Source organism: Asparagus officinalis, chromosome 7, assembly GCF_001876935.1.
Source record: "Asparagus officinalis chromosome 7, Aspof.V1, whole genome shotgun sequence".
In the NCBI taxonomy this organism is placed as follows: Eukaryota; Viridiplantae; Streptophyta; class Magnoliopsida; order Asparagales; family Asparagaceae; genus Asparagus; species Asparagus officinalis.
In genome coordinates, this window is record NC_033800.1 from 66,451,680 (window position 1) to 66,459,961 (window position 8,282).

The window sequence follows — 8,282 nt, forward strand, 5'->3', positions numbered from 1 at the left end:
TCCTAAGCCTCATAATTGGTATCAGAGCACTTAGGAGCAGGAATCGCAGATGAAGAATTTCTAGGCGATAACGAGGAAACGTCGGCTGAGGAAATGACTCAAGATGAAAGATTCAATCGAGTGGAGGATGCAATTCAACAATAGAAAGCACTCCTTCAACAATAGGGCTCCATTAATCAACAAACATCTACTAAGTTAGAGGAGAATTCATCGAAGTTGGATGAATTAGCTTCTCAAATAAAAGTCTTAATCCAAGAACTCAAGAACTCAAAGGGGTATAACCAAGGAATTCTAGGATCAGGACCCAGGGAAGATCGCCAAATCCTGAGTCCAGGTTCACAGGATGATAGGGAGATTCCCAGACAAGGAGTTCAAGATTCCAGCAAGAAGAGCTTTGATCAAGGTCGCAACTTCCAGGGTTGAAGAGATGTTGATTTTCAAGAGGAGTTTCAACCCACTTACAGCTTTGGTAACTTCCCAACTCAAAAGAATTTGTTCTTTAGCAATCAAAAACTAGTTCAACCGAAATCTCTACATTTGGATTTCCCTTCTTTCTCTGGCATTGAAAATGTGATAGCATGGCTAGATCAGACTGAGCAAATCTTTGATTATTATGAGATTCAGAATTGTGAATGGGTCAAAGTGTGTTTGTTTTATTTAAGAAATGAGGCTCTATAGTGGTATAGATGGTTTGTTAGGAACACCGAGGATTTTAATCATTGGGATGTTTTTAAAGAAGAGCTAATTACTAGGTTTGGTCCGAGTGAACTCTCACGACCATACGATGTTTTTTCTACCTTAAGGCAAACTACTACAGTTAGAGACTATCTCAGGAAATTTGAACAAGCTTTAGGGCCTATTGGATGATCAACCTTCTAGGAGGCACATTCTTGAGAAATTTATTGGAGGCCTTAAAGAGGAGTTGAGGTATGAGGTGACAGCAACAAGACCTAGTTCACTGAAGGGAGCCGTCTCCCTGGCTAAATTGTTTGAAGAGAAACAAAAAAAAAAATGAAAGAAAGCCTAGAGGTAACTGGAATGTATACAATCAAGGAGGAAACTCAGTTAATATTCCTCACAATGTACCTGTTAAAGAAAATCCTCATCCAACTACCCAGTTTAAGAAAATAGCCCCTGAAGAAATACAAAGAAGGAGAAGCCAAAATTTGTGTTTCACCTGTGATGAGAAGTGGCATAGAGGACACCGGTGCAAGGGAAAGTGTTGATGTTCATGAACAAACAGTCGATGGGGGTTGTCGAGTTGCTGAATCCTTGAGATGTTGAATTGTCGAGAGGGGGCCACTTTCCTTCTTCGACTTTATGCCTAGTTCTCAGAGCTCAGAGTGGGCGAATCACCTGCATGCACAAGAATCATGGGAGTACGAGGTTAATTTCCCTTGTGGTACCTCCAACGATCAAGGCAGTTGGTGGATTTAGGTCCAGTAATAGAAGAATAGTGTCCCCTTCTCATATGTGACTAGAGAATTTTTGTAGGTGGTTAGAAAATCGAACCTATTTCTATGGTGAATAGCGTTTTTACTTATAGAGGACGCTAAGGGTAGGATCAGCACTTTGTGAGAGTGCGGTTCATGATGATGGCGAGGGATGGGCTAGAGGCTGAGTCATCCTTTGGCTGATACATGTTGATTGGTAAGTGATGGGAGGCCACTTTGGTGACATAGGGAATCAGCAGCCGTTGAGGTCTGTCAGCGAGTGACGCAGAGTCACTTCCGTGATATGGGGATCCAGCAGCCGTCGGGGCTTGTCGGCGAGTGACGTGGAGTCACTTCTGCATTATGGGGACCCAGCAGCCGTCGGGGCTTGTTGGCGAGTGATGTGGAGTCACTTCTGTGGTCATAAAAGGTCAAATATTACTAAAAAATAATATTCCGAGTCACCCTTGGGAAAAGTGTCAGTTGATCAATGGGTAATCATCTTTTGCTCGACTGAGTCCGTCCTTCGAGTCGTCTTAGAATGAAGTCGACTCGACCGAACCTACTCTTGGGATAGCATATCTGTGGGGAATAGGGAACACCCCATAACAGTCAGCCCCTTTCACTTGGATGTGGTTGTGGCCAGATTCAAGAGAAATAAATAAGCAGAGATTGAATAGAACTGGTTTCGCTAGCGAGGAGGCGCCCTTTCTGGATGCGAGGACACCTATCATCACCGGACATCACTAAAGCTGTCTGGGTTGTTCCTTTGTCAGACTATGGTTTCTTCGAGGAAAGGAGGCGAAACGTCATTCGGCGGTATTTCAAATTCCGAGGCTAGGTCTTAGCCGTAGGATTAAGTGGGCTCCAATGGCTGGGACATATTGACAGCTGTAAAGTAGGAAACTATATTTGTACTGTTTGAGATTTTCATCCGCTCGGACTATTCTTCTCTCTCTTAACCCTCTTTTGATTTTGTCTTTCCTGTGGATTGCTTCCTTGCTTCTTCATGGATCTGGAATTGGTTGCTCATCGGGAATATCTAGAGATCATTCGTTCGAAGGTGACCTTGGTCCAACTAAAGACCATGTCTATAAAGTTTGACATCCCCAAGGAGTATAAGATGTCCATCCCGAAGGGAACGTAGGCTATTTATGACCACGGGCCGGGGCAACATCCCCTCTATTTGAACCATTTGGAGTGCGGCTTGAGATTGCTATTTCCTCCATTCTTGAAGCAACTATTCGAGGATTTGGGGGTTTCGTCGGCATAAATGAAACCGAATGTCATAGCTATTGTGGTGGCTTTTGTGGTCATATGCAGCTGGTTGGCTATTAAACCTACAACGAAGCTATTTGCCTATTTTGTGGTGGTAAAGGCAAGTCAGAAGGAGCTCCACTATTACTTTCAGATTTCGGTGATCTTTCAAGTTGATCATAGACCTCTCAGATTCCCACAAGGAATGGAAGAAGAAGTTTGTGTGGGTGTCTGGGGAGGATTTGGAGATGGGTTGCTCCGATTGGCCTAAGATTCGGAGGGATGCACTCGTCAAGAGGGCGTTATCCAAAGGAGAAAAGGTCGATCTTGAATTGATCAAGAAGTTCACATGCTCTCGTTGCTTTGAGGTTCTGCTGGACAAGTTCGTTTTATGAATGACCATGGTGTCAGTCATGCCGGCGACTATTTTCGACACAGATAGAGCTACTACCCTTATCGTTGGGTGAGCCACTACAATGCCCCAAGCCTGGTTAATTGATCCTTAGGAGGAATCTTCTGCCAGGCCGACCAAGCGTCTCTGTTCAGACATCCCTTCTTCAGAGGTCCTGTTGACTGCTAAGGAGAGGGTGCCCTCCCTTACCCAAAGGAGGAGGAGGGAGGCTGAAGGGTTAATTCGGTTGAGAAGTGAAGGAACGTGGGTGGCTCTCATCCCTCTGAACGATCCGCAAGAAGATTCGGCTCTGAGATGGTCGGCCGAGCCCCTTTTAGGGGGGAGAGATTGAATAAATCTGAACAACGCTTAAGGGTGCAATCTCAATCCGAGGGAGAAGAGTCGGCCACAGTCAGAGGCGGGTTCACCAGCCATACGGAGCGAACCTTTCCGCACAATCTCCGATGTAGGTGAGATAGAATGGGACAAGCTGAGGTCCTATATTATTGGGAACCCTTCATCTGCTGCTCAATATGTGAGGGAGCCCGAGCCAGAGTTCCGTTTTGAGGCCGAGTGCCATTTGGACGTTAGGGGGTCCGTTATCGGGTCTTACTGAGCCTAGGCGAGGGTTTTTGATCAGTTCTGTCTTCCTGAGGATGAGAAGATTCTTAGGAGGGTTCCTGACCGGGGCCTTCACCAGGCTCTTCGCAACTACTTTCTCCAACGGGCTCTATTGGAGAATGAGCTATTCAATCGGGTGGATCATCTTTGGACCTCTCACGAGGAGCTTCTTGATGAAGTTGAACTACTACGGTCCAACGAGAAGGCCCTTCGACAACAGCATGCTGAGGGGTCTTCTTTCGATATCTCCCAAGTTGCCAAGCTTAGACAAGAGCTAAATGAGGTACTTCACAAGAGGGATCACGCGGATGTCTTAGCCCAGGCAAAGAAGGTAGCGGTAGCTCATGCGAAGCGTCGTTAGACACGGCAGAGGTGACCATTGTCAAGCTTCAAGAGGAGAACACACGTTTGAAGTCTAAACCCCTCCAGGAGGTTATCGACGAACATCATCAGGGGTTTCTTGATAGCTATCGTCAAGACATTGTTGATGAATATTGGGGGAGTTTGGTCGGTCGATCCAAAGTGGCGCTAGCTTGCAAAGCTGGATGTGATTATATGTCGGCTCAAATTCTGGCCGAGTTGAAGAATACCCCTAATCGCCTTCATTACCCTCCCATGGTTGCCTGTTGTTTGAACGAATTAGAGGAATTGGAGGCCCAAGGAGCGGGGTTCGACTTAAGTGGGTCCGAGGATAGTTCAGATGCAAAATAGGATCGCTCGACTCTTCTGCTGGCTACCTCGAGAAGTTCTCCACCTCTAACTTCGGGAGCTAGAACAGATCTATAATAGGCTTCATAGGGGCATTGTATATTCTAATTTTGTAATCCTTGGCTAATGAACGGAAAAGTATTATCCCCTTATTCTGTAGACCTTGAACTTTTGTTTGAGCGAGGTAAGACCTTTTTTCTACAAGTTTGAAAGAATTTGCCACTACAAACAAAACTGTTTTTTTTATAGCGTTGAATGATAGCGTTTACGTTGTAAGTGCTATAGATTGTATATGCCTTATTTTTTGATAGTGTTTGAAAAATTTTAAACGCTATAGGTAATTGATCACATTTTTTTCCCTTTTGGCACGTTGAAATCTTAAGCGGGATGCTGAAAATTAAAACCGCGCTCTAACAACCCGTTCCCTTTTATTTTTCTAAAAAACCGCACAAATACCCACAACTTCCCGTTCCTTTTCTTTCACCCAAGCCCTAACAACCCTCCGACTCGTCGCTTCCGCCTCCGAGTTGTCACCGTGCCGCCTCCGAGTCGTCGCTGGTGCCGCCTCCGACTCGCTGTTGCAGCAACTCGCCACCGTTGCCGCCTCCAAACCCGGTGTCGTAGCATGTCGCCACCGTTGCCGCCTCCAAACCCGAACCCCCATCTTCTTTGATCACCAGAGACGGAGCCCTTGTTCGTCTCTCGTCCACCGCCGGAGCCCCTCCTCGTCTCGCGTCCACCGTCGGAGCCCCTCCTCGTCTCTCGTCCAGCGCCCTCTCGTCCAGCGCCGAAACCCCTCTTCTTTGAAGATTCGAGGGATTAATTTGAGAATCTGAAAGGTTTAAGAGAACCGATGTCTGAAACCATTTTCTTTTGATTTTTGATTTTTTTTTGGGTAGTTATTTTGTGAGATTAGTTGTGATGAATATGTGATTTATTTGTGATGCAGAGCACTGGGAGCTCAGGGAGCAATTTGATAACTGGGTAAGTTTTTAATTTTGAAATTTCTTTTGAAATTCCTGTTGAGTTTAATTTGATAACTGGGTAAGAGTTTAATTTTGTTTTTCTGTTAGGTATTTGAATGATAATTGCATATTAGTTTGTTTAGGGTTTTCAATTTTAGGCTGGGTTTATGATTTGAGTTTATTATATGTTTCATTCGAATGGTATAACTTGGTATGATAATGAGAATGGGTTCTTCAAATATCAAATCACTTCCCTCTCGTTAAAACAAAAGCTTTCAATTTCAGTAGCGGTGATAAAATGTTTCATTTATGCACACACCTATGCAACTATTATATATCTTGTTTGAACAATCTTCGACTTCATGTTGTTATCTTGATTTTCACTTCCTAGGCTAGTTTTCAAATACATAGCATATGTAGTAAGGACCAATATATATATATTGACTATCATATGACATAGACCATCTCCTGGATCTCCTTAGAATACATTCACCGTGTATACAACAATGAAAGGGCTACCATTACTAGAATTACTACTTTTAGTTTTAATTTCGCTGTAAAGTCTTCATGCTTTTCTGTCTGTTTTTTTTAAAGTAAGTTAACACGAGTTTTATACAATATATGAATGGAAAACTTCAACCCTACTATCCTGGCTATTAGGAAATGAAATGAGGAGACAAATACAAGTTTCGAACAAAAAAAACCATGTGCAGGTTTTCTCTTTGGGGTTTTTTTTTAAATTGAGTTTTTGTGGGATATCATTGGTTAAGATACCATTAAATATCTAGTATTCTGTTTGAATGATTTTCTTAGTATTATCAATGTAAATCAAAATTTGTAGTGGCCCGTGATAAAGCTGGTATGATACTCGGATATTGGTCTTGGCTATAGGTAGTACCACAGGTTTTGTTATGCTGTTCCCAAATACTATGCAGTTAGCTCTTATAAGAGTCATGTTTGATGCAAACAACAATAATTGGGGCCTGGACCTTTTGGATTAGAAAACGTGTATGACATTTTTAAATTCATCGGCATAATCATATAAGTAATTTTATTGTTTTTCTTTCTCATACTTGTGTGGTATATGACCTATCCATTTAGATTAGCAAACTGTCATGACTCATTTTGCAGCTAATATTGACATAGATTAACTGATAATATTTGCTAGAAATCAAGCTTACTTTAACTGATTAAGATGACCTATCCATTTAGATTGTCTCATGGAAGTCATCACCATGACATGTAATGAAATGATGCAAGAAAGTTACAAGTTATGTTGGATATCTAAAATCAAACAAAAACATTCATTATTGACTTACTATTTCTGATCTCAGAGGATCCAAATATTTTCTCATATCAATGCCGGACCTGATACTCTCGCGTTCTTCAGCTTGCTTCTTTTCTATTGCTAATTGTGTGAGCCTCTTGATCTTCTTGGATACTTCTAAGCTCTTTGGATTAAACTTCAAGGCTTTTTGAAATGAAATGATAGCCTGCAATATAAGAAGAAAATAAAAAGATAAAAGATTAGGAAATCACTTTAACAAAGAGCAGAAAAACAAGTCCTCTATGTCTGACAGTGACAAGTTGATACAGGTCCTATCTTTCATCGCCACCAGGACCATTAAACCAGAGACCTTAGAATTGATAAACCTTCTTACGAAACAATTGCATAAACAAAGTCCATATCCAAAATGTAAATCCGCTACAAAGTTACTTAGTTCTCTGTTTAGCTCCGTGAAAGGCTACCTCAGTTTAGCACATTGTATCAGAGAATTTATCCTCCCCCAGTAAACACTTATTTGGTCTACCCTTTGCCCTAGTTGCTTCTTTAGCTAAGATCCCGCACTCTTCGCATAGCACCCATCAGTCTCCAGCATGTCCACATTCATTTTTCTTATCCGCAATTTGAGCTACCTTCAGCCATTTGTTATCCTTGTACTTTATGGTATTGTCATCCATCCAAGTCAACTTTTTAGTTTAAGCTATAGTGGTTTTCCATACATGTCTTTAATCATAAAGTATGGATGCTTTATTAGTTATCTAATAATTTCCCTTCAAGTTATACAGATAATCTATGGTCAGAATTCCACGAAATGCCGGTAATCCAAATGTCAGACAATTGGTAAATCAGGGTTGAATTGGAATTACACCTTACAATATCCAGATGATGTTGATTCCTTTTAGTTCACTTATAAACAGAGGCCTCATTGATAAATCATAAAGTATAAATATAAATATTTAAATTCATTAATTTGGGAAGAAATGTGATTGGCCAGGCTTTTATAGAGTCCGTAAGAAACGCAAAAATAGAAATTGTGACCTTACATCTTCATGTCTCTCCATTGCCTCCAAAACACAATCTTTCCTGAAGTGTCCCTGAAATAGTATCAAATTACAGTGGTAAAAGCTAAGAACAAGAAAATTGTCTGCAAAGTTGGATGACAGCATGAATATTGGATCTGGATACTAACATTAAGACCCGATGAAAAAGATTCAAAAGGACATGCCCTACATACCTTCTCCCACTGAGGGTTTAGTTTGATTGTTGTCTCAGCATCAACAAGAGCCTTATTGAGTTTGACAAGATGTAAGAATGCTGCTGCCCGGTTACTGTCAACAACAAAACAAAATAGGGAAAATGAATAAGAAACAAAAAAACAAGCATATTAGTATACTAGGTGTTGAAATAGAAGTTCAGTAAATAATCAGTTCAGGCGATTACAGGAAGAAGGGGCATTTGAAAGTTAAATTTGCCAAAAAAAAGGCCAGCCTATCCATTTACCAGCACACACATGTTGCAAGCACCACCCAAAGTTTAAATTACATAAACAGCATAAGTACAGCCAACTTACAGTAAGTGAGGCCAAAACCTTTGCTGATAAGTATATTTCTATATAGCTGTAT

General features: G+C 41.6%; 1 long non-coding RNA gene across 1 annotated transcript; it reads right to left on the reverse strand.

Moving 5' to 3' along the window:
* LOC109850979 lies at positions 6,743-7,986 on the reverse strand. Its single transcript, XR_002249636.1, has 3 exons — positions 7,895-7,986; positions 7,704-7,754; positions 6,743-6,868 (listed from the first exon to the last, which is right to left on the reverse strand). It is a non-coding gene; the product is annotated as an uncharacterized LOC109850979 (long non-coding RNA).